This window comes from Castanea sativa, chromosome 6, assembly GCF_040712315.1.
Source record: "Castanea sativa cultivar Marrone di Chiusa Pesio chromosome 6, ASM4071231v1".
Taxonomy (NCBI): Eukaryota; Viridiplantae; Streptophyta; class Magnoliopsida; order Fagales; family Fagaceae; genus Castanea; species Castanea sativa.
This window is the reverse complement of record NC_134018.1, coordinates 45150886-45176955: the sequence shown is the minus strand read 5'-3', so window position 1 is coordinate 45176955 and position 26070 is coordinate 45150886. Positions and strand designations below refer to the sequence as shown.

Below are 26070 nucleotides of genomic sequence, written 5' to 3'. Positions count from 1 at the left end.
GCTTAATTTTAGGATCAGAATAAGTTGTTGCATAATATTAGGATTAATTGCATTTGTATTTGCATTTTGGTAGGATAAGGGAATTTGTTTATCAAGTGTTTAGGGTAACAGCTAGTGGAGCTAGTGTTTTAGTTTTATTAGGATAGTTTGTTCCTAAAATGTTGGGCTTATCTTGTATAGAAGGATCAGTAGTTTACTTGAATAGAATGATCAGATAGGAGTTATTTATGCATAGTAATCTATAGAGGTCAAGTCTTGTACGTTCCAGATTACTAGCTTTGCACATTTCTTTTAGGTTCCATGAATGTGTATATTTTTAGGTTGCTTTTGAGTGAAATAATAGCCTTGTAATCAAAGTGTACATTTCAATAAAGCTTTGTTTATTTTTTGGATCAAACTCTTGCGTCAATTTATGACCGGATAGGCATCATCAAAATTGTTCAATTTGAAGCATTACAAGAAATTAGAAATAAAAGGCACACAATCAATTACATTTTATTACATTGTCAAACCAATATCAATAAAAGAATAACTATATTTTATTACATTTTTCTTGGTTCGTACTCTAAATCCTTGTAAAAGTTTTGTAAATGAACATTAAACTAGCCTATTAACAGCAAGATACATGACTTCAATGCTTCATGGAATGCTTCAAAACATTTTCTGGTAAGATACAATGACCTTTATGGCAGCAAAGGCTAATATTTTATCCTGTTAACAAGAAAACAAGAGACAGTTATTAGATACTACTCCATATAACCTTTTGCGACAATAAATGGAAAATAAAAAAAGTGCATAAAACAAACTCTTGTTCATAAGCTCAATTGTGCCCAAATCCAACTGCAACTTCTGCTTTATTGGATAAATTAGTACCATATTTGTATAACATTGAACCAAAATAGCATCACTAGAATATTTAGGAAGGCCTTAACATATAAAAATCTAAATTAACTACTTAAAAATTTGGGTAAACTTGTTAGGCATGATTGGTAACAATTCAAGCAACCAAAAATGCAAATATTTTCCCCTCAAGTTCACCTATTAAGAGCCACAGTTTATATCCTTAAAATGAACTACAAGAAACAAAATATATTATCCACCAAAAAATACCCATCTGCATGGTCAATCCAAATTTAGCAAAATTACTCTCCAATAATTGAAAAGGGGTCAAAGGCAAGCTCCAAGGTATTTAGGGGCAAATGCAGGAGAAATTTTTTTCGCATGAATTTCATTTCAAGACAAGCCAATTAAATTCACAGTATGCTTAATTGTTTAAAGCCTCAGTGCTGGAAAAAAAAAAAAAAAAAAAAAAAAAAAGTGGACAAAAACAAGAGATCAAGGAAAGAAAAAAAATTCAAAACATTACACAAGAAATTATTTATAGCAAAAATTAATTAAAGATGGGGGAAATATTTGGCAAAGAAATCAAAGAAAAGAGGGAAAAAACTGATATCAAAATATCCTAACTAGATCTAATCATGTTAATTTTTGTTAATTTTTTTGGGGCTGGCTTAGAATTAAGGTGTGGCTTATCTATTGGAGCACAGTCAGGGTAGAGATTGGAAGGTTGTCGGACTGACATCGGTGATAACCACCTTTAGCAACGATGGTGTGGGGTAAGGAGATCAGTCCTGTTGGGCTTGAGAGTACCAGAATATATGAAGGAAGATTTTTTTTTTTTTTTTTTTTTTTTTTTTTTTTTTTCAGTTTGTTGTTATCCAAGACACCACAAATCCATTCCACTAAACTACTTCCATCACCAAAATGTAAAGCCTTATCCGATGACCTTACCAATTCCCCTGTTACTAAATGTTCAAAACAACTCCCCTTCACCCTTTTGTTTCATCTTCGATTAAGACTGCTTTGCAGCCTTGTGTTTTAGAATGATCATTATTTGTCGGACTGTTCCAGCATCAGCACTTTGAACTTAGGCTACATAATCAATATGACATTTTCATCAAGAATTATTTCAGATTTTACGGGCCTATACACTTGATCATTCCTCTAGCAATGGAATGTCTTCATATATTGTTTTAAAACTCAACAATCCAAATTCGAATAAAAGAAATGTGCATAGCTAGGAATCATTGGTGCATTTTATCAAACAGATGGAGTGGGTGCAAAAGGAATGAACACATGTTGTACAATCAATAGGACATAAATTCCTAAATACCCAATACAAAAATCGTTCAAGATATATCATTCCATCAAAGACTAACCATAACTATAAAAGAGGTCAACATGGGAATCAAATGAATCAAAAGAAAAAAAAAATCATCAAGAATATGTATGGCAAAAAATTTCATGGGCCAAAAAAATTTGGGAATTTCAAGAGATCGATCTGATTGAGTGACTAAGCCTATCAATTTGATCTTTCATTTATAATTTTACACAGATTCAGTGAAGTATCAACATCAAAAAATTGAGAATAGAGAAGAGAAATAGAGATAATAAATAACTTGTGTTACCATAGCTATAAAACAAAAACCCGTATCTCTAGTCCTCATAGTCAGGAAATTAAAAAATATATATATATAAAAGTTGGGATATCTTGGGGGAAAAAAAATCACTTACAGTTTTAGAAGTCACAAAGCCAATGGAATGGTTGAAGCAGAAACTGAGGGTGGCTGTGACAGTTGAGGGGAGGAGGAGAAGGATTGGAGAAGAGTGAGGTTTTTTATTTATTTATTTATTTATTTTTATTATGCGAGAGATTGTTTTTGAAACAATGAGATGCAGATTGTGCGGGTTAGGCCTTTTTTCAGCTTTCACGCAGATTGATGACTTGGCATTTCAAATAGCCATTGGATGGCTTAAACGGCTGAGATTTTTTTATTTATTAAAAAAAAGAAGAAGAAGAACTGGGTTCAGATATCACATTGTGTGGAAAAAAAAAAAGTCGTGAGCTAGTACGGTGGATAGCTTTCAAGGGTCAAAATCAAGCTTTTTTTTTTTTTTTTTTTTTTTTTTTTGTCTCTCTCTCTCTGACTGTTTGTTTTTTTTTTGTTCAAAATTGAATTTGGTCTGGCATTCACATGTTAGATACTGGTAGTAATAAACATTGGGTATGGGTTTTGGGTTTGCTTTGAAGTTTGAGAACTGAGAGGACTGAGCATGAATAGGTATATACGGGAAGGATTTTACTAATGTATGCTTTAAGACACACAATAATATATTATTTTAAAAAAAAATTTATCGAAAATCAAAAATAATTTTCAATTTTTTCAATTTTTCATAAATATTTTTAAAAATAGATGATTTAATCTGTGCGCTTAACACACATGTTAACCCGACCCATTCATAAATGAGTCCACAGTACTGCTTTCTCTACTACTATTGCTTTTCTGTTGCTATGCTATGCTGGCTCGCTGAGCCAATCTGCATGCTCGAAGATAATGCTTTGACTCTGATTGATTTTCCTTTACTCACTTTACGTCTCAAGCTACTTGATTTTTAGTCTTTTGGGTTCAGTTCCCAAAGTGTGGATTTGGGTGAACTGGAAAGGTCAAATAGACTAGGCTTGATGCCTGACAAGTTCTCAAATATCACATGTGGTGTTGTCCTCGTCTCTTGAAAGGAAATTAATGATAGCAGGTGGCAGAAAAAGAAAAAAAAATGGAAAAAAAAGAAAAGAAAAGAAGACCGTATAGAAGGAGATGGTATACTGTGTGCCCGGCATATATGCCGGGTACACAATATCATTTTCGGTATAGAAGAAGTTGGGTTTAGGATGGAACTCCAGGAAATTTGCAGCAATGCCATCCTTTTTTTTTTTTTGATAAGAAGCAGTGCCAGCCTTAAACCTTGTTAGGAAGTCAAGAAGATACAAAAAGTAGGAAAAAAAGAAAAATAAGGGACTTGACTTTGTGGAGCTAAAGTAAGTACTCGATTTCCATAATATCGAGTACCATTTTACGAACATTGCGCCTCCGGTACTGCGGCAACTCACTTAAGAACTCGAGTACTATTTAGAACTCGATTTTGTGAAACTCAAGTACTAAAAAAGTGGCACTTTTTTAAATATTTCCAAAACAGTGCTAGTTTACCACACATTTTGCCAAAACGTAGTATTTGACTATTTTCACGGTCATTGGCATATATAAAAGTAAATATTTTCCATTTTTAAATTCAGAGTCCAGAAAATTACCATAAATTCCCAGTATGATGAATGGCTAAAGGGAAACATGAAGTTAATTATTTATTTATTTTTTGAAAACCAAGTAAATTACGTAATAAACTATTGAAATAAGCATTATGCCATCTATCATAACTGTATTTATAAAATTTGATGATCCTTAATCTGTCTAAGATTTTTTTTAGAATGATTTTGTCTAAGAAATGAGTGGACATATTCCCTCCAATTTCCAGTATTATAAGAGTTAATGAGTTTCCTAAGGATATTAGTTTAAAAAATATTTTTAAAAACTTTTTATTGAAAACAAAATAATAATTGATTTTTTTACAGCTTTATATATATTTTTTTATAAAAGTTGTATCAAACTTTCTTAAAATTATCCATTAACAAATACTTTAAAAACACCATTAACCGAACCCTATTTTCTTGATATAAAATACTGAATCATCTCAACTCTTATCAAGTTTTGGTGATTGAGTGATACTATTCAGTCCTTCCTTATTTTGTTTTTATAGATCCAATAAAATTTAAACTTATGGCATCTACTTTATGGTGATTGATATCTTTATCATCAACTCAATACATCAATTGATTTTTTTTTTTTATTATATATATGGGGTTAGAACCCCAAATATCTTATTCAAAGATAAGAGTTTTTACTTATTGAATTACCTAGAATCCACAGTCCTCCTTAAATTAGAAATTTAGAATCACAATATTATTGCAAGTAACTATTTCAGAAATAGCTCAAAAGCTCTTAGCGTGAAGGCCTTGCTGAATCATCCTAATATTCTTGATCAAATGGTCCAAATTACAATACAATTATCCACCTTCATCAACACTCTCTTTTGCTAACCTAGGCTTCTCATTCTCTGATCTTAGAAACTCCTTCCTCCTTTCTACTATTAGATCATTCAAATATTGAATTTATAAAATTTGATGATCTTGATTTTTTTGTTCTTAAAAATGTTTGGACATATTACAATTTTAATATCATGTTTTCTTATATTAATATATAGTAGTATTGAACCTTGACAACTCTCATAAAAAATTTGGTGATTGAATGATACTATTTGGTTCTTCCATAAATTAAAATTTTAGAATCTCAATAATATTGCAAATAATTAGTCAAGAAATAGCTCAAAAGTAAGGCCTTGCTAGCTCATCATCTAGAAATCCTCAATTAGATGGTCCAAATTACAATACAAGTATCCACCTTCATTAACACTAAAAAAGTGTGGCTGTAGCATTTTTTTTTTACTCCTCCAATTTCGGCAATTCAATTGCCACAATTGAGTTTTATTTTTATTTATTTATTTTCAAATCCTCCACTTTTGGCAAAATGTTAGAGATACAAATTTTTTTTACAAAAACTTTCATAAAATGTTGATGTGATGAGTGATTATTGGTAAATAAAAAAAGTGATGTTATTGGTGGGCCTTGATGAGAACTAGTAAGAAATTGGCCATAACAACAGTTTGTAAAAATATGGTAAAATAGTTTGTGGTCGTAGCATTACTCTTGCCACAGTTCAGTTTTCTTTTTTTCTTTTTTTCTTTTTTTAATCCTTCAATTTCGGCAATTCAATTGCCGAAATTTAGCTTTTTTTTTTTGGCAATATCATTGCCGAAATTCCCTTTTCTCTCTCCCACATCCGTCACATCATTTCTCTCTCCTCTCTCCTACTTTTTCTCAGAATTTCGATAACACCATTGCCGAAATTCGCTTCTCTCCTCATTTTCCCAAATAAGTTTGAACAGTACCCATATCACAAATAAACTCGATTTTTTGCAATATTCAGCCAAAAGACTCTCTTATGTAAGCTAAATTTATATTTTTTTGCAACTACTCCAAACGTGGCGGTCTTGAGTCCACATGGATCATTTTAAATCTTCAAAAGGAAGCAAGTCTTATCTAAAAAAGAAATGCTTGGGCAAAACTTTTATTAGGCATTAAAAAATAATAAATAATAGTGGGTCTCGTTGTTTTAATGAAATAGGGACAACTCATAGGAAGCCTGAATTATATGGTCCTCCAACTATGGGTTAAAGCTAATTTGATCCCTATGTATTATGGTCCTCCAACTGTGGGTTGAAGCTAATTTGATCCCTCGCCCCAGGGGGGGTGGCCCAGTTGGTGTGAGATCCCGCGTACATGCATGAGGTCTCTCGTTTAAGCCGTGGCAGGTACCATGTGGGGGGTGGGTTCCTAGCATGCATTGCATCTCATCCGTTGGCTCTCTTAGGGTGCTAGAGTGAGGTCTGTGGCACCCCAGTCACAGTAGCTATGACTCAATCCAACATTCCCTAGCCGAGGGTGTCCCTTTTAGGTCACGCCCTGGAGGGTAAGCCATATATAGTTGCCCCTACCCTCCCTTTTGGTTCATCAAAAAAAAAAAAAAAAAAAAAGCTAATTTGATCCCTCATGTATTAATTGTTTGAATTTAGTCTTTTTTAGCACAAAAAAGAAGAAGAATTTAGTCTTTTAAATATTAATTGTACCAAATTAAATCCTTCAACTTTCAAGATAAAGACAATTTCATTCTTAGAACCCATCTCAATTCTTCATATAAACCTTAATAACATAATGTCACATGGCCTTGTCTAAGAGCATTAAGCATCTGGTCTCTTTATAAAAATTAAAAAAAAGAAAACTACTTTAACACCCAAAATATTTAGTTTTTCTACTTTAACGTACAATTTCACAATTTACCCTATCACTCCATCTTCTTTTTCTTTTTCTTTTTTTCATTCAACTCTCTAAAATAATATAAAACAATTAAGAGAGAGAAAGTGTTGAGAGGAGAGAGAGAGAGAGAGAGAGAGAGAGAGAGAGAGAGAGAAACGAATAATAAAAAAAGCACTTGCTAGTTGCTGCATTTTGCTAATGGTCACTCCATCAAGTGCTAAACATTTTGCAAAATTTTTGTGAAAAGCACACCAGTTAGAAGCCTCGTTTTGGTATTTGGTGCACTAAAATGGTGTTTGGTGTATTTTAGCAGTTATCACTTAGCACACTAGATACTAAGAGCATTAGCATCTGGTATCTTCAAACTATTCTATTTTACCTACTCAAAAGTTATTTTATCTATTATATCATACAATTTTACAATACACCTAACATATTAACTTTTATTTTATCACACAACACATTTAAATAATATGTCCACACAATAAAATAATATAACCCAAAACCACTTGCTACCACCACCTCCACCATGAACAAACCCAAAAAGGCTACTGAAACTCAAACAACCACCCTTACCTCACTGTCCATCACCCACCACCGCCAAAAAAAAAAACAAATCCACAAATTACCAACAAAACCTAGCAAAATTGAACCCACACCAATCCAACAATATCACTGAAATCGGAACCAAATAAAACCCACAAATGACTGACAAAACCCAGCAAAATCAAACCCACACCAATCCAGCAACATCACCAAAATCGGAACCAAATTGGAACCAAATCAAAACCAAAATCAGACCCATGCCACCACGCCTCCATCACAGGACCCACCAAACCGCGCCCCCAGTGAAATGCAACAACCTCGCCACGCCACGCCACGCCACGCCGATCACCGATCTAGAAACCAGAAACCTCCACGCCACCGCCAAACCTATGCCGGACCCACTACCCATGCCAGATAAACACCACCACCATGAGAGAAAGATGTGAGAGAGAAGCTTGGAATGTTGAGAGAGAGAGAGAGAGAGAGAGAGAGAGAGAGAGAGAGACTGATGAAGAGAGAGAAAGAGACAAATATTCAAAGGTGGGGAATAAAAATAATAAATTAGTTTAGAACGTTTGCGACAGTACCATTATAAATTTAGGATGGTATTATAGCACAATTATAATTTTTTTTACAATTAGAAGACCGTATAGTGGGCCTTTGTGGCGATTTGATGCTAAAATATATCAATGTATACCATTTGCATCACCGAGTACTGATGCTTTAATGCTCTAATAATTTTTATGTAGGTAAGAAGCATGCTAAAGCGACGTCATGTCATTAATGATTATGACTTGTCATTAATGCTATGATGTGGTATGTTGGGATAATTTATTTTCTTGAAACTTATGGCTGTAATTGGATTAACTTGTCGGTGAGTACCAATTAGTTTAATTAGTAAAATTTCTATCATCAAATATAAAATCTAGGGTTTGAACACTGCATTAATCAAAAACCAATTAGTATATTGATTTAATAATAAAGATAAATCATCATATATTGAATGCAATAGGTTGATTTTTATTTTTATTTTTGAATGATATAGAGCATATGTTATATGTTGAAATTCTATAGTGTAAAAAAAGGACTAACCTGCCCTTTTACATGAATTTATTAGTGACGTCACTTTTATGATAAATTAATTACAATAAAACCAAGTCATCAATTATGAAAATGATGGAAAAAAAAATGTGTCACCACATTTATGGCCATACAAATTTTTAAACAATGCCATCTTTCTTAACTTGCAATTGCAAGGGAAAACTAGTTGGTACCAGAATTCTAAACAATAACAACTCAAGAAACAATAGCACATACTATTTTGTTGTAATCACGCTCATTAATCTTATATCCTTAATCAAATGGTCCAAATTATAGTAAGAGGGCCCACCTTCACTTACACTTTCTTTTGCCAACCTAGCCATCTCAGTAGCTGATTTCATGAGAATTTCCCTCCTCTCCTCCATCAAATGGTTCACCATTTTTTTTACCATAACTCTATCGCACACATCCTTCATGTCCATTCCCAACTTCCAAACCTCACTCACAAACCTACTATTTGTTTGTTGATCAGCAAAGTAAGGCCAACAAATCATGGGCACCTCAGCCACTATGCTCTCTAAGGTAGAGTTCCATCCACTATGAGTCAAAAACCCACCTATAGCCTGGTGGGCCAAAACCTCCTCTTGTGGGACCCAACCCACCATATACCCTCGATCCTTTGTCCCTTCAAAAAGTTCTAGTGGAATTTGATCTTTGCCATCTTTTTGGGTCACCAAGTCAGGCCTTATAGACCATAAAAAACGTTTCTTGCTATTAACCAAACCATACCAAAACTCCATGAGCTCGTCCTTTGTCATGACTGTAATGCTTCCAAAACTTACATAGATTACATATTTCAAAGGTTGAGCATCAAGCCACACCATGCAGCTTTTGTCCACTTTGAAGAGACTGTTTGGAGACACAGATTGCAACAATGTCGTTTTGGATTCAAGTTTAGATTTAAAAAATGCATGGAGGGGTCCAATAGTATAAGTTTTGGGACATTTTGTGCGTATGTGGATAGTACAAGTTCTTCTAAATCTTCAAATGAGTTAAGCATGAGTGCATGGGCTCGAGGGGATTGCCTAGTCATATTTTTAACCTGTTGGAGATTCGAGTCTGCTGTGTTTCTTGCTCGGCAAAAGCTAGGTAAGTCTCGGATTCGAAGAAAAGTTTCCTTGCCTGGCACACTTCTTATAAAGTAATCCATGTCTTCTTTTTCTAGAGTGGTTACCATACTTTTCACTAGTAAGAAATTTGACATAAATGTTTCTTTATTGAGAAAAAAAAATGTTCGTAACAAATTTCCCTAATATTTTTAATTCATAAAAAATAATAAAACTATCATAGATTTACTTATACTTACAAACTGAGAAAATTATAGCTATGTTATATATATATATGCAAACAAGTGATCATCTGCGATAGCAACAACACCAAGAAATGAAGGAATGACTACTTAAAAGAAAGAAACTATCACATGATATCTCAATAGGATCAAATATATCTATGATTTTTCTTTTTATTTTCCGGCTAATAATTTTTGCATTTTAGAGATGAAGAATGTCAATATGTATAAAATTAATCAATAACTCATACGAAAAATTCTAGTCTTCTCTATCCAATTAGTTTAGCCAGAAAACAAAAAGGTTCGAGTATAGCTCATGAAAGTTTCGTCATCTTTGACATGCACCTGCGCATGGCTAATTTTATTTTAATTTTAAAATGATATTTTACCAGTCTAATTATCTGTTCGTCAATTACTAAATGGGTAGCTCATGATAAACAAAAGAGGTCGCTGTCATTTTGAGTCTAAAATATAAATAGCTTAGCTGGCATGCATGCCATCAAGCATCACACTCCCTAGTTACGTAAATGGTCCATATCTTAATATCTATGGTCCCTAGCTTAGCTGCTTGCTTGGCTGTTTTGTAGTGCTTGTTGTGTTAGACAGAAAAAGAGGTCACTGTCTTGACTCTTGATAGCCTCCCTCATAATTTAGAATAATAAAATTGTGATTGGTGAAATATTATATTTATATGAAATTATTAATAACATATATATAATATCTCTTACGCACCAATAATGACATTCACTACAATAATTAAGAAATGGATTTTAAAATTTTTTATGTAAACAAGAAAGCAAATACGAATTTGGCCAGAGTGAGAAAGATTACGTACCTCTAATGGGAACTTCGCCAGCTTCTATCATATCTTGAATATAAAAGTAAGCCCAGAAGGAGCAAGCACTGATTGTACGGAAATGAATGACCAGAATACCAAGGTCATTGCCAACATCAATAGGAAAGCTCAAGCTACCATCTGTTATGATGCAAGTCACCGACTGTCCAGTAGCTGAATTTAACTGACCAGATAACATCATTTCTTTAAATAATGGCTCAGTTACCAATGTAATGGAATCAAACTGTTAGAAATACTGAATAATTGTATTGTATTGTATTTCTCCATTAAAGAATATGCATGTGTGTCTTTATATAAGAGGCATAGGAGTACAGTACAAGTAAAGGTGTAGTACAAGAATGTGTGCTATACAAGTAATCTAGTTGAGCTTAAAGCCCATAACATTATATACGTTAACAGTCCCTCTCAAACTCAAGATGGATGTGAGACCAACTTGAGGTTGTCAACCAAAGTACGAAGGCGTCCCTTAGAATGTGACTTGGTGAAGACATCTGCAAGTTGATCTGTAGAAGAGACTGAGATTAGCTTGAGAGCACCATGGACAAGATGATAACGGATAAAATGACAATCGATCTCGATGTGTTTAGTCTGTTCATGGAAGACATCATTGTGAGCAATATGAATGACACTCTTGTTGTCACAATAAAGAGGGGTAGCAGAGGATGTAGACACACCTAAGTCTTTGAGAAGCCATCGTAGCCAAAGGATCTCAGATGTGATATCAGTAAGGGTACGATATTCTTCTTCAGTACTGAAGCGGGCCACATGAGTTTATTTCTTACTTCGCCAATAAATCGGAGAAGAACCAAGAAGAAAGTAATAACCAGTGGTGGACCTGCGATCAATGGGATCTCTTGCCTAATCAGCATCAAAAAATGCACAGAGAATAAGAGGAGACTAAGCAAAGTAGAAAAGATCATGGAAGAGAGTGCCCTTTAGGTACCAAAGAATGCGTAGAATAGCAGCATATTGAGTCGATCGTGGAGAAGACAGATACTAGCTCACCTGGCGAACATCATAGGAAATGTTTGGACGAGTAACAGTGAGATAAACTAGGCTGCCAACCAAGCCCCTGTAAAGAGAGGGATTAGACAATGGTTTTCCCCCTGAGAGAGTCAGATGTGTATTAAGCTCAACCGGAGTGTCCACAGTCTTGCTATCAGTGAGTCCAGCTCGAGACTAGAGTTCAGAAGCATACTTGGCTTGAGTAATGTAAAGTCCATCTGTAGAATGAGTGATTTCAAGACCCAAGAACTAGCTGAGATGTCCAAGATCTTTCATCTCAAACTGTTGACTGAGAAAATCCTTGAATTCTTGAATGCCACTGAGGTCATCATCAATTATGATTATATCATCCACATACTGGAGAAGTAAAATAGTGTCTTTGTCAGTGCGACGAAGAAATAAGGCAAAATCATAATAACTGGTCATGTAACCTAAGCGAGATATGATAGAGCTAAATTTTGCAACCAAGCTCGTGGAGCTTGTTTAAGGCCATAAAGTGCACGTCGAAGGTGACAAACTTTTGATTCAACAGAGAGACCAGGAGGAAGTTGCATATAAACTTCTTCACTAAAATCCCCATTAAGGAATGCATTTTTGACATCCATCTGGAAAAGGTCCTATTTACTAGCAGCAACAACAGCTAAGAGAGCACGAACAGATGAGATACAAGCAACCGGAGCAGATGTCTCTTCATAATCAATCACATACTCCTGTGTAAAACCTTTTGCAATAAGACGAGTTTTGTAGCGCTCAATGGACCCATCAGAGCGAGTCTTAATCTTGTAGATCCACTTACAACCATCCACAGATTTCCTAGGGGAAAGAGTGACCAAGTCCCAAGTATGGTTTTTAGATAATGCATCAAGTTTCTCTTTCATTGCAATATGCCATAAAGGGTCAGTGGAAGCCTCACGATAGGTGTGAGGCTCGTGCAGTGTAGCAAGGGCAGTGTAACAATGATAGTCAAGTAAATGTGCAGGAATGGATCTTACTCGAGTTGAGTGACGAGGTGGAATGTCTTGTGCAAGATCTTTAGGCAGAGCAAGAGCAGGGGACCCAAGCTCAGGGTTAGGTAGCTCGTCTTTGGCCTATTCATCTTCCACCTGTTCATTAAAGGGGAAACTAGGAAAGGGATCAAGGATATCTGGTCGTTAGACAGAGAAGTCTATAGGAGAATCAGGAGTAGCCATAGGAGGATCGGGAGCAGTTACAGGAGGGTTAGGAGCAGCTACAGAAGGAATATGTGCCTCATCTGGAAATTAATTTAAGACAGATGAGGAAGATAGAGAAGCACGGAAGTGAGAGTGCTCAACAAAGAGGCGATATTCCCAAAAGACAACATTGCGAGAGATATGAAGACGATGAAAAACAGGATCATAACACCGATACCCCTTTTGAGTTTCACCATAGCCAAGAAAACAACAAAGCCTTGACCAAGGCTCAAGTTTGTTATGCTCATGTGGCTGAAGAAGAACGAAACAAGCAGAACTGAAGGAGCAAAGGTGGTGATAGTCTGGAGGTGACCCAAAAAGGAGCTCATATGGAGTTTGATTTTGGATGATAGGACTTGGAATGCGATTAATAGCATGGACAGCATGAAGAGCAGCTTCGCCCCAAAAAGGAGCAAGAACTTTAGCAGAGAGAAGGAGAACACGAACAGTGTTAAGAATATGACGAAGTTTTCGTTTGGCTCTACCATTTTGCTGAGAAATACCTGGACAAGTTAGTTGATGAACAGTGCCATAGGAATGCAAAATAGCTTGAAAAGCATATTGAGTGTACTCAAGAGCATTATCAGATCGAAATTTTTTGATACGTTTGGAAAATTGAGTTTCAACCATTTTTGCAAAATTAGAATATACTTGCAATAATTCCGAACAATGTTTCATATTAAAAATTCAGCTATAGCGAGAGTAATCATCAACAAAGACAATAAAATATCGAGATCCACTAATACTAGAGACAGAGAAAGACTCCCAAACATCAGAATGGATAAGGTCAAAGATATCAGTGGATATTGATTCACTTGTATTGAAAGGTAAAGCTGGTTGTTTTCCTAACTAACGTGAAACACAATCAAAATTTTTTGTAGACACTTAACCTAACAAACCTCTAGAAGCCAATTGTTGTACCTGAGAAGAAGATGTGTGACCAAGTTGAGCATGCCAAAGTGCAAGGGAAGGAATAGAAGAAACTGCAGTAGCTGCGGCAATAGAAACATGAGCAACAAGTGGAAGACGAAGATTGTCCATGGGAAACATACGCCCAACTCTGGGACCGGTCCCAAGCTCCTGTCCCGTCCTTGGATCCTACACAATACACTCAGAATAATCAAATATAATGCTATAACCCAATTTAGCTAATTGTCCCACAGAAAATAAATTATAAGAAAGGTCAGGAACATTAAAGACCCCAATAATTGAGAGGTTGGAGGTCGAAACGGAACCTATATTATGACCAGACATTGTGAAACCATTTGCTGTGTGAATATTAAGAGGGTGTGGTGCAGGTTTTAGTTCAGAAAATAAGGACGAGTGAGGTGTCATGTAATTGCAACAAGCAGAATCCATAAGCCAAGAGGAAGGAGACATACCAGATAAAGCTAAAAGAGAAGAGGAATAAGATGCATTACCAACCATACGAATGACATTAGTGATGATGTTTTTAAGGTCATCTGTGGACATGGTGAAAGTGCGACTTGAAGACTTAGACTGTGCCGAGATGGGAGCCATTGGTTGGACACTCTCTGTGTTAGCAACAGTAGCAGCAGAAATTGAAATAGTTAATTTGTTGTGATGATAGCAAGTCTCAATATTGTGGCCAAAACGTTTGCAAAAATTGCAAAAACGTTTTTTGGATTGTTGGCAACGATTATTGTAACAAGAAGAAGATCTGTCCTTATTTTTCATTTAGAAGCAAAATATGCAACCCTGGAGAAAAGTCGACTGTCAAAGTCAACCTTTAGTCAAAGTCAACGGTTTGGTCAATGATGATGTGGCGGGTGACGTCAGCAGGCGAATGGAGGATGATGTTAGCTGATGACGTGGCAGTGATGACGTCACCTAGGGCTGACGTCAACAGGTGCATATTTGGTGCGTGCAAGCACATGGCAGCGCGTGAGGGCGCGTGTAAGCTCCGATGACTGCGAGGTTTCCATGATTAAGTAGATCGGAGCAAGACGATCACTATGGTACTTGAAAAATACTTATCGAAGCAAGATGCACGACGAAGACAATAAGTGTAGTGGTCTGTGTGGTGCAGGACTCCTCAACGATGGCGGCTGCAGGTCCGGAACCTAAGAACAACGATTGGAAGACGTCGCAGGTTCTACGGCGAAAAACTGCAGCTGCTGCTATGATGGCAGAAGCGATGCTAAGAATGGAGTAACACCAATAAAGACAAGACTACTAAGAAAAGGTCATAGCAGTGGCTCTGATACCATGTTAGAAATACTGAATAATTGTATTGTATTTCTCCATTAAAGAATATACATGTGTGTCTTTATATAGGAGGCATAAGAGTGCAGTACAAGTAAAAGTGTAGTACAAGAATGTGTGCTATATAAGTAATCTAGTTGGGCCTAAAGCCCATAACACTATACACATTGACACAAACATTTCCATGAATCGGTCACCAGCTCGTGGGTGATCAGCTGGAAGGCCATCTGGGATGCTCTTGAATTGGAATCCAAGAAAACACGCAAAACGGTCTAGAATGCCGGTGTGAAGGACAAGGCAATTGTGGTTGTGATCGGTGTTGAGAGAGGTGATGTTTAGGCCAGAAAGTGAAAGAAGTTGGGCAAGATTGAGAATAGAGTTGACATGTCCTTGTGCTGGAAGAGGAAAGATAAGAACATAGGGAGCTTTTGATTCGGGTTCCATCTGAGCTCGATCTAGGGTGCTAATTGCTAAGTTTTCAGTGTGTCTCTAACAAGAACTAGTGCCATATACATACATATATATGGGGTGGTATACATGTTTTTGACAGGTAGATGCATGTGACTAAAACTTGTTGCACGTGTATATGTTGTGCAACAAATGCTGCCAATATTCATGCAATATTATTATCATTGTGTTGGAATCATGTTCATATCAGAGCTATCTATATTTTTTTTTTCAAAAACTCCAAATCTAGCGGTCCCAAAATTAAAATAAACAAATAATTTGGCCATCTAGAATCCACATGTATCATTTAAACTCTTAAAAAGGAAGTCTTATTATAGAGAAATGCTTAGGTATAACATGTATTATGTACTTAAAAATAATTGAGCAATTTACCTACTTGTGATTTGGTCGAAATTTATGTTGTTTACTTGTGGTTTGAAATTTGATATTTTACCCACCTGAGATTAACTCAGTTAAGGTTTCATTACTTTCCTCCGTTAAAAACATGGCTAGATATGTAATTTTACTCCACTTTTATGCAGGGCTGGCTCTAGACATTTTGGGGCCTAAGGCGAGAACTAAAAATGAGGCATTTTTTATAGCTATATATTAATTAAATTAATGTTTATTTAATATTTTTATATTATAATATATTTCATTTAAAATCTATTTTTCTTGCCTTTTGAGATGCAAATTGACTAATTAAATTTTTGTATTCAAGTTCTTCTAACGTCTTCTTTTCAATCGATAATATAGCTAATCCACTTAATCTTTCTTGAAACATTGTCGATCTTAGATATGATTTTATTAATTTTATTTTTGAAAAACTTCTTTCTGCAGAAGCTACTGTAACAGGTATTGTTATTAAAATCCTATAAGCAATGCACGTATTTGGAAATGAATGTAATCTTTTTTATATAATTTAGTATGTCAATTGGAGTATAATCTTTTATTTGTAAAATTTCTTTTAAAGTGTTTAACTCTGAAAATAAATCTAAACCATCAATATCATAATAAACATCATGTTTGAGAAACTTTTCAAGTTTAAGACAATATTTTTGTAAACTATCATTATCTAGTGACTTCAATTTTGTGAAGTTAAATAAAAAACCAAAAATATCTTTATATATTTGAAATTGTTCAAATCTATTCTCACTTGAACTAATTGCTTTATCTACTATATATAAGAAATAATCAATTCTAAAAGATTCTTTAGTAGAACGTGTTGTCTCATTATGAACATTTTCATCAAATTGTTTCTTTCTAAGAATTATACGTTTCTCACGAAATACAGGTTCTATTTTCATTTTCAAGGCAATTTTTTTAGATGAATTTATTGCAGATATAAATCTATTTTCTCTATATTCTTTAAAATAAGAAATGAGACATTTTAATTGATCTATAGCAACATCAATGTGCATGTCTTTTGATTGTAAGTTTTTACTAACAGAGTTGACAATAAATAATATGTCATACCAAATAGTCATACCCAATAAGAACTCAAAGCTTGCAATTTCATATGTTGCTAAACAGTCAGCTTCACTTTTTATTTTAGGATCTTCACTTCTTTGTGCTAATTGTAACAAAGCATCTCTTATTTGTGGAGCTTGGAATTTTATTTCTTTTACACTTTCAATGCGACTTTCCCAACGTGTTTGTGATAATGACTTAAGAGTTAAACTTGACACATTATCTTGTAAAATTTTCCATCTTTTTGTAGAAGAAGATAACAATGTATATATGTGTTGTATAACTCGAAAAAAATGATATAGCTTTTGGACAAGAATTGGCCATATCACATAGTACAAGGTTAAGACTACGACAACCACATGATGTGTAAAGTGCTCTAGGAATTATATCAAGAAGTCTTTTTTGTACCCCTTGATGTTTTCCTTTTATATTAGACCCATTATCATATCCTTGTTCATGTACGTATATCATTAATATCAAACTCAAGAATATTTATTACATTTATAATTTCATCAAAAAGACCTTTTCCGGTAGTGTCATCAACTTTTACAAATTCAACAAAATGTTCTACTATTTTTATTGGACTTGTTGAAATATCAACACATCGTAATATGAGAGACATTTGTTCTCGATAACTTGCATCTGATGTACAATCAAGTATAATTGAAAAATATTTTGCTTCTTTGATCTTTTTGATAATTTTACATTTAATCTCATTTGCTAACAGTTGTATCAATTCATTTTGTAATTTATGTCCAAGATAATGTTTATGGATTCCACCATTTTGAATACGTCTAATATGTTCTTACATAACTGGATCAAATTCTGCAATCATTTCAATTAGACTTAAAAAATTTCCATTATTTTCTTCATTAATCTTTTCATTTTTTCCTTGGAATGCCAACTTATTTTACCAAGATTCTTTACTACAACAATAATTCTTAATAAAACCTTTTTCCAATGATCTTTCTCTTTGTTAATTTGTTCTTGGATATTTTTATCTATTGTTTTATTTTTTGACAATCTCATTTCCAAATCTAGCCAAGTGTTCATGTTAGTAATATGCTCTCTAGTCGTTTCATGCTTTCTAATTTTAGAACTAATATTTTTCCAATCTCAAGTTCCTTCATTACATAGTTGGTCAGTACATTTAGACTCAAACAGCTTGTAACAAAAACAAAATACTTGGTCTGTATTTTTTGAATATACTAGCCATTTTCTATCATGCTTCTCCCTATTTGATAATATTCGAGTGTAATGAATAGTAGAAAAATGTCTAGTGTCATCACCTAGAGGAAAAATTATATCATTGTCTCTAATTGGACCTCTTTCTACTAATAAATCTCTTAATTTTGTGTCAATATTTTTCCAATTACCTGGATCATAAATATTTGAAGGAATATAATTCAACATGTCATTTTATTTTCATTTTCTTCTAGTTGAATATCATTATGGTGAACTTGTTCATTTGTGACATTTTCATGATTATTTTCATTTTCTTCTAAATTATTTTGAAGTTCATTATCAAGATTTTTTGTATTGCAAAATTGAACATCATTGTTATCTTGCAATTGTATCATTTCATTATCTTCTAACTCTTTTTGGTGAATTTCTTGCTCATTTGTGATATTTTCATCTAAATTTTGTGTTATATTTTGTTTATTACAAATAACAAATTTATCCATTGATCCTTTTTGAGACTCAATTAAATTTTTTTTTTTTTAAGTTTTTCATATCCAGATGCATATTTTCTAGTAGACATTTCTAATAAAACAATATATTTATAAAGACTAAAATAAAAAATAACTTTCAAGTGTTGAGCAAATGAGAAATAGAACCTAATTTATATAAAAAAGTATTGTTGTAGTTTCACCGAACAATAACAAGTTTTTAGCAATCTCAACCTGCATAAATAAATACTTATTCAATAAACACAAGATTTAAGCACAACTATAATACAAGGCTTATTAATTTATAAGACCCACCCACAAAAAACACAAAACAAATCCTATCTATAACCCAAAAAAAAAAAGGGCTGAATGAATCTTATTACAAAAACGGTTGATTCTTAATATCTTATAACAATTACAAAACTAGGCTTTATAAAAAAAAAAAAGAACAAAAACGTGAAGGCCCCAATCTGTTACAAAACCAGGGCCCAATCTCAATCTTATTTGTTATTACAAGTCATAATGCCCAAACCGGTCCCCAAATATTTATACCTGAAGTGAACGGCTGGTGAGCAGTTGACTGATGAGGGAGTCAAGGAGGCAGAGAGCAGATTTAGATTTCAGAGAAAGAATGAGAGAGGAGGACTAGCGGAGAAACTGAACTGAGAAAGCAGATGAGAAGTGAACAGCGAGCTGTTGCTTGAGCTGTTGAGCAGATGAGAACTGAACAGTGGAGTGGAGAGAATCAGAGAGAATGAGAGACAGAGAGAGGTGGAGAGCAGAGAGAGAGGTAAAATTTTTAGGGTTTGAATTGTTTTATTTATTTTGATTTGTGATTGTTTTGTGGTTAATTTCTTAGACCGGATTTGTAGTTTATCTGGATGATTTTTGATTTGTCCAGAAGATAACAATGTTTAATTGGATTTACCAAAATTTATGTTTTTTGGTTAAAAAGATGTGCCAGATTTTTGTAATTTTGATACTAATTTTTTTTTTTACCCCTACTACCCCTTTTTTTTATTTTTTATTTGGGGGCCTCCCTTCCACTTGGGGGCCTTAGGCAATTGCCTAACTCGCCTAAGGGAAGGGCCGGCCTCGATTTTATGTCTCTCTCCTCTAAAAACACAAAAAACATAAAGATATATGACCAAATAAGATCAAAAAGATGTTGGCAACGATTTTATTTTATTATTATTTTTTTTTGTTTCAATTGGTTTTCTTTTCTTGATTTTGCTCCACTGCAGTTTCAAATGAGGAAAGAGAAAAGATAGAGAAGAATAAGAGTAACTAGAGGGCAAGGATGATGAGAGATATATATCCAGGCAATTCAAAAGTTGTGAAAATTTTACTATTTTAATTCTTTCATTGCTGTAATATTTTATTTTTGGTAGTTTCCCAACGCTATCCAATTAATAGTTGTTCATTCATTGTGATTTGTTAATGGTGTATTGGTTGGCATTGTGACATTGTGCTATCCATATCCATATACAACTGCGTGAACTTGCTCCAGTTTTTCAAGAAGTAATCATTCAACTCTCTCAGCAATTGGGCTTTTTGTACAGCAAGATGGTGTAATAGAATGGAGATGAGATGGAACATTAATAGAGTGATTTCGTGTATGGTTAAAGGTATTGAACAGGTATAGTTGATTCAGTAAAAATTGAAATTGTGTTCTTCATATACCTCCTTTTGGTATCATTTTTTGCATCTGCATTTTATTTTATTATATTTTATTTTTCTCTCCTCATCTTACAGTATCTTTCTTCGTAAAATACGGATCTGAGCCCAATTTTAGCTTTCACTTCTTGGTTTTAGTTTTAACCATGGGATACTCCTATATGTGATGACTGAAAAATACAACTACAATCTGTATAAAAAAAATCTTTACCGACATATTTTTGATCTTATATAATCTTATATTTTTATGTCTTTTCTGTTTTTCTGTTGTTGGAGGAGAGAGACATAAAAGTGGAGAGAAATTACATATTTAGCCATGTTTTTAATGGAGATGAGTTATAAAACTTTAACTGAGCTAACTTCAGGTGGGTAAAATGTCAAATATCAGACTATAGGTAGATAACTTAAATTATGGTCAAACCACAAATGGATAAGTTGTAATTTGCCTAAAATAATAAATAGGGAGTCGCATTCTTTTAATGAAATAGCTACGACTATATAGGAAGTGCTATAAATAGGAAGCCTAAATTAGAGTCCTCAAATTATGGGTTAAAGTTTATTTTAATCTCTCATGTATAAATTTATAACTTTACATAAGGTTACCAGTGCTTGCAAGTCTTAGTCATTTTTATGTAGGTACGCATGCTAAAGGTACATGTCATTGGTGATTATGAATTATTAGAATCATATAGTTAAATGATTAAATTCATCATATTCTAATAATTTAAACTTTTGAAAATTTTGGTAATTTAACATGGTATTAGAGTAGGAAGTCCTGAGTTCAATTTTTATCTCATTCTCTACATCCCTTTAAAATCTTGCATATTGGATTTCACCTATTAAAAGAATTTTTGAGCCCACACGTGAGGAGAACTGTTAGAATTATGTAATTAAATGATTAAATCCATCATCTCCTAATAGCTTAAATTTTTGGAAAAATTAGTAATTTAATATGACTTGCCATTGATGTTATGATGCGTAATGTTGGGAATAATTTATTTTTCTTGTAATTCATAGTTGTAATTGGGTGGCTTCCAATTAACTCATGGTAAAGTCTATTATTATTGAATATTATATATGGGGTTCAAACTTTGTCTACAACAAAAACCAATTGACATATTGGTTTGATAATAAAAAAGTAATCATCACTGAGTGAACGCTTGTCATTAATGCTATGATGTGTAATGTTAGGGATAATTTTATTCTCATTGTAAGTTATGGTTGCAATTGGTTGGGTTTTGGCTAGCTCAACTGATAAAGTCTTTTATTGTTGAATATGAAATTTAAGATTCGAACTTGGATTAATGTGAAAACTAATTAGCATCTTGGTTTGATAATAAAAGACAATTATCATGGAGCAGGCACTATAGGCTGATTTTTTTTTTTTTAAACCATATGAAGCGGACATCATAATTTGAAATACTATCATATTTTAAAAATAAATAATAAAAATAAAATTGGACTAACCTTTTACATGGATTTATTAGTGGCATCATTTTTATGGTAAATTAATTACAATAAATCAAGTCATTAATTATGAAAAAATTAGGAAAAAAAAATTGTGTCGCCACACTTATGACCATAAAAATTTGAATAGTGCCATCTTTCTTAATTTGCAATTACTAAAGAAAACCACTTGGTACTAAAATTCTAAACAATGACAACTGAAGAAATGATAGTACATACTATTTTGTTGTAGCCAAGCTCATTAACCTTATATCCTTAATCAAATGGTCCAAATTACAGTAAGAGGACCCACCTTCACTCACACTTTCTTTTGCCGACCTAGCCTTCTCAGCAGTTGATTTCATGAAAATCTCCCTTGTCTCCTCCATCAGATGATTCACCATTTTCTCTACCATAACTCTATCACACACATCCTTCATGTCTATTCCCAATTTCCAAACCTCACTCACAAACCTACTATTTATTTGTTGATCAGCAAAGTAAGGCCAACAAATCATGGGCACCCCAGCCACTATGCTCTCTAAGGTAGAGTTCCATCCACTATGAGTCAAAAACCCACCTACAGCCTTGTGGGCCAAGACCTCCTCTTGTGGGACCCAACCCACCATATACCCTCTATACTTTGTCCCTTCAACTAGTTCCACAGGAATTTGACCTTCGCCATCTTTTTGGATCACCAAGTCAGGCCTTATGGCCCATAAAAAGCGATTCTTGCTGTTAACCAAACCATACCAAAACTCCATGAACTTGTCCTTTGTCAAGACTGTAATGCTTACAAAGCTTGCATATATTACAGATTTCAAAGGTTGAGCATCAAGCCACACCATGCAGTTTCTGTGCACTTCGAAGTGGCTGTTTGGAGATCGAGATTGCAACAACGTTGTTTTGGATTCAAGTTCAGATTTAAGTATTGCATGGAGGGGTCCAATGGTATAAATTTTGGGACATTTTGTGCGAATGTGGGAGAGTACAGGTCCTCTAAATCTTCAAACGTGTTGAGTATGAGCGCATGGGCTCGAGGGGATTGCCTAGTCGTATTTGCAACGAGTTGAAGATCTGGGTCTGCTAGGTTGCTTGCTTGGCAAAAGCTAGGTAAGTCTCGGATTCGGAGAAAATTTTCCATGCCTGGCACACTTCTTATTAGGCGGTCCATGTCTTCATGTTCTAGAGTGGTTACCATACTTCTCGTTAGTAGGAAATTTGACTCAATATTTCTTTGTGGAGAAACGAAAGAAACGTTAGAAACAAATTTCACTAATATTTTTAATTCGTAATAAATAATAAAAAAATCATAAATTTATTCATATTTTATAACTGAGAAAATTCTAGCTATGTTCAAACAGTATTGTGAGATGTAAAGCCTGTAATTGTTCTGCAAAACAAGTGATCATCTGTGACAAGGACAACACCAAGAAATGAAGGCATGGCTACTTAAAAGAAAGAAACAAAGTAAACTATCATGATTTCTCGGTAGGATCAAATATATCTATGAGATTTCTTCTGTTTTCCGGTTTTTGTTTTGTTTTGTTTGTTTTTTGTTTTTTTTTTTTGCAAGTTAGTGTTGAAGAATGTCAATAAGTATAAAATCAATAACTCATATGAAGAATCTAGTCTTCTCTATCCAATTAGCTTAGCCGAAAAAAGAGGGCAATGCCTTGACTCTTGACGGCCTGTATCTTAAATGAAATTATTGATAACACAATGTTTGTTACGGACCAATAACAATAGTCACTAAAATAATTATAAAAAAGATTTTAAAGTTTTTTTATGTAATTAAACAGGAAAGCAAATACGAATTTGCTAATGGATGCCACATGACAGAGTGAGAAAGATTACCTCTAATGGGAAGTTCACCAGCTTCTATCATATCTTGAATACAAAAGCAAGCCCAGAAGTGGCAAGCACTGGTTAAACGGAAATGAATGACTGGAATTCCAAGCTCATTGCCAACATCAATAGGAAAGCTCAAGATTCCATCTGCTATAATGCAAGTCACTGGCTGTCCAGTAGCTGAATTTAACTGACTAGAACACAACATCTCTCTAAATAATGGCTTAGTTATCAATTTAATGGAATCAAATATTTCCATGAATCGGTCACCAGCTCGTGGGTGATCATCTGGAAGGCCATCTGGGATGGTCTTGAATTGGAATCCAGGAAAACATGCAAACTGGTGTAGAATATTGGTGTGAAGGACAAGGCGATTGTGGTTGTGATCAGTGTTGAGAAAGGTGATGTTGAGGCCAGCAAGTGAAAGAAGCTGAGCTAGATTAAGCATGGAGTTGACATGTCCTTGTGCTGGAAGTGGAAAGATGAGAACATGGGGAGCTTTTGATTCAAGAGGTTCCATGCTTGTGTGAGCTCGATCTAGGATTCTTCTAGGGTGCTAATTGCTAAATATGGCAGTCAGGGCTCTAAATGCATATACTTTTCTTTAGGTTTGTGGTTTTACCTCACTTTTCTTTAGGTGTTGTGACCCTTTAAACTGCTCTTGTGGTTTGTGGTATCTGCTATTGTGGCCATTGTATACTCATACGTACTTGGGGAGAAATTTTGTCTGCATAAAATGCCAATGTCTATAATTCTAACATAACTTTTATTTTTTTGTCGTAATCTAATCTTCGTTTTATTTGTCAGGTTTGCATGGCTTCCTCGGTGCCATAGATATCACATGGAACATAATCTCTGGGCAAACCTTGGAAGACCCTACACATCTGGGCTCTATGAATGATTACTTATTCTCAGTCTGTTATAACTTATTTGGTATCACAAGTTGCACAACGTGTGGCAATGAGACGAAACATCATACTAAAGCCCAGGCAAGTGATGGTGCAGGATAGGACCTGACGATTCCCAGCCAAAGAGATGTAGCCAAAATTTTCAATTATTAAGAAGACAAGCATCTAAAAAAAACTCAGGCCGAAAATATGTGACTAATCTAAAGTATATCTTCATAATTGTCATCGTGAAGTTGTAAAATAAAAATCAACTAAGGTGGAATAACAATATATGAAATAGCTACTTTGTTGATGATGGCATGTTGATACAAGCTCAAACTACCAAATATTCAAGGGGGGAAAAGTGTTCAAGCTACCAAATGAGTGGAGGAGCATTTTTGTGGAGTTTGACGAGTGCATAAGCGACAACGTCAGCTTTCTCCGAAATTATGCACTTGAAGGAAAATGTGCATCTTTCTCTGAAATGTGCATTTTTCACAATAAGGCTTCCCACCGATTTAGAAGAAACATAATCATTGGCTTGCGAAACTCTTCCAACTTGTGGTGTACAGAGGACAACCTGATTAGAGATATTGCCTGGGAGTACTACCACTCCCTTTTCACATCATCCATGTCGAAGGATTTTTCGGCGATTCTGGAGGCAGTCAAACCTACTGTACGTTTTTAGACCCCTTAAAACAACCAGATTAACCTAGTTATTTAGCCAAGTTATTAACTTAGGTAAATTATGCAGATCTAGGTTAACACAAATATATCATATCATGCAAAGCAGCGGAAATATAAAGAATACAATAATATGATGACCTAGGAAAACTAAACCGGTAAAAAACTTGGGGAGGATTTAACCTAGCTATCCTCAAGGTAAAACTGAATCCACTATGAAAGAATTGAAGTTTGTACAATAGCGACTTAGACTACTAACATCCTATTACTACTCACTAGTAGAAAACTTACTGACACGACCACGTGCAAGCTTCGAGACTATGAACTCCTTCTTTATTGGATTCTCCAGCAAGTACAAGCACTCCCGCTTGTGTATCTTTAAGCTCTTATGGCAGCAACTGAATAATCATCAAGTTTTTGACATAATCTTGATTCTTGATAACCCTAAGTATATGTGAAGGCAAACACCTCTAGATCTCACAAGAGATTCACATACACTGCAACAACAACAACAACAACAAAGACTCTAGAGAGCTTTTGGATACAAACCCCAGATACAAAAAGATGTACTCTCTTCTCTCTCCTAGAAGCCTTTAAGAACATACTTAGGGTTTCCTTTATATAGTGGGAGAAGAAGATCTGAAACCCTAATCCTTAATGGGCTTGGGCTGAGTTGGAAAAATCTGCAGAAAAACAATCTGCACGACCTTTGATCGGTCGAGTCTAATTCTTGATCGATTGAGCTAGGCATAATTGCACAGTAAATTCTGCAGCAACTCGATTCCAACTTTACATATAAGACACATACTTTGAGCAGTCTAAATAAGACAAAAACATTTTGATCATGGTTTGCCAACATTACAAATTAGTGTTCTAATATAT

The 26070-nt window shown here is 34.4% G+C and overlaps 2 long non-coding RNA genes and 3 pseudogenes across 2 annotated transcripts; 1 reads left to right on the top strand and 4 right to left on the bottom strand.

Annotated features, from left to right (window-relative positions):
* Positions 1 to 463: 463 nt before the first annotated feature.
* LOC142638814 (uncharacterized) lies at positions 464 to 2860 on the bottom strand. Its single transcript, XR_012845060.1, has 2 exons — positions 2575 to 2860; positions 464 to 711 (listed from the first exon to the last, which is right to left on the bottom strand). It is a non-coding gene; the product is annotated as an uncharacterized LOC142638814 (long non-coding RNA).
* A 5825-nt stretch (positions 2861 to 8685) lies between these two features.
* On the bottom strand, positions 8686 to 15500 carry LOC142638058 (7-deoxyloganetic acid glucosyltransferase-like; annotated as a pseudogene).
* Positions 15501 to 16367: 867 nt separating this feature from the next.
* LOC142640042 (uncharacterized) lies at positions 16368 to 17595 on the bottom strand (annotated as a pseudogene).
* Positions 17596 to 19217: 1622 nt separating this feature from the next.
* Positions 19218 to 20317, top strand: LOC142641675 (uncharacterized). Its single transcript, XR_012845438.1, has 2 exons — positions 19218 to 19433; positions 19888 to 20317. It is a non-coding gene; the product is annotated as an uncharacterized LOC142641675 (long non-coding RNA).
* Positions 20318 to 21993: 1676 nt separating this feature from the next.
* LOC142641475 (7-deoxyloganetic acid glucosyltransferase-like) lies at positions 21994 to 24204 on the bottom strand (annotated as a pseudogene).
* Positions 24205 to 26070: the final 1866 nt, after the last annotated feature.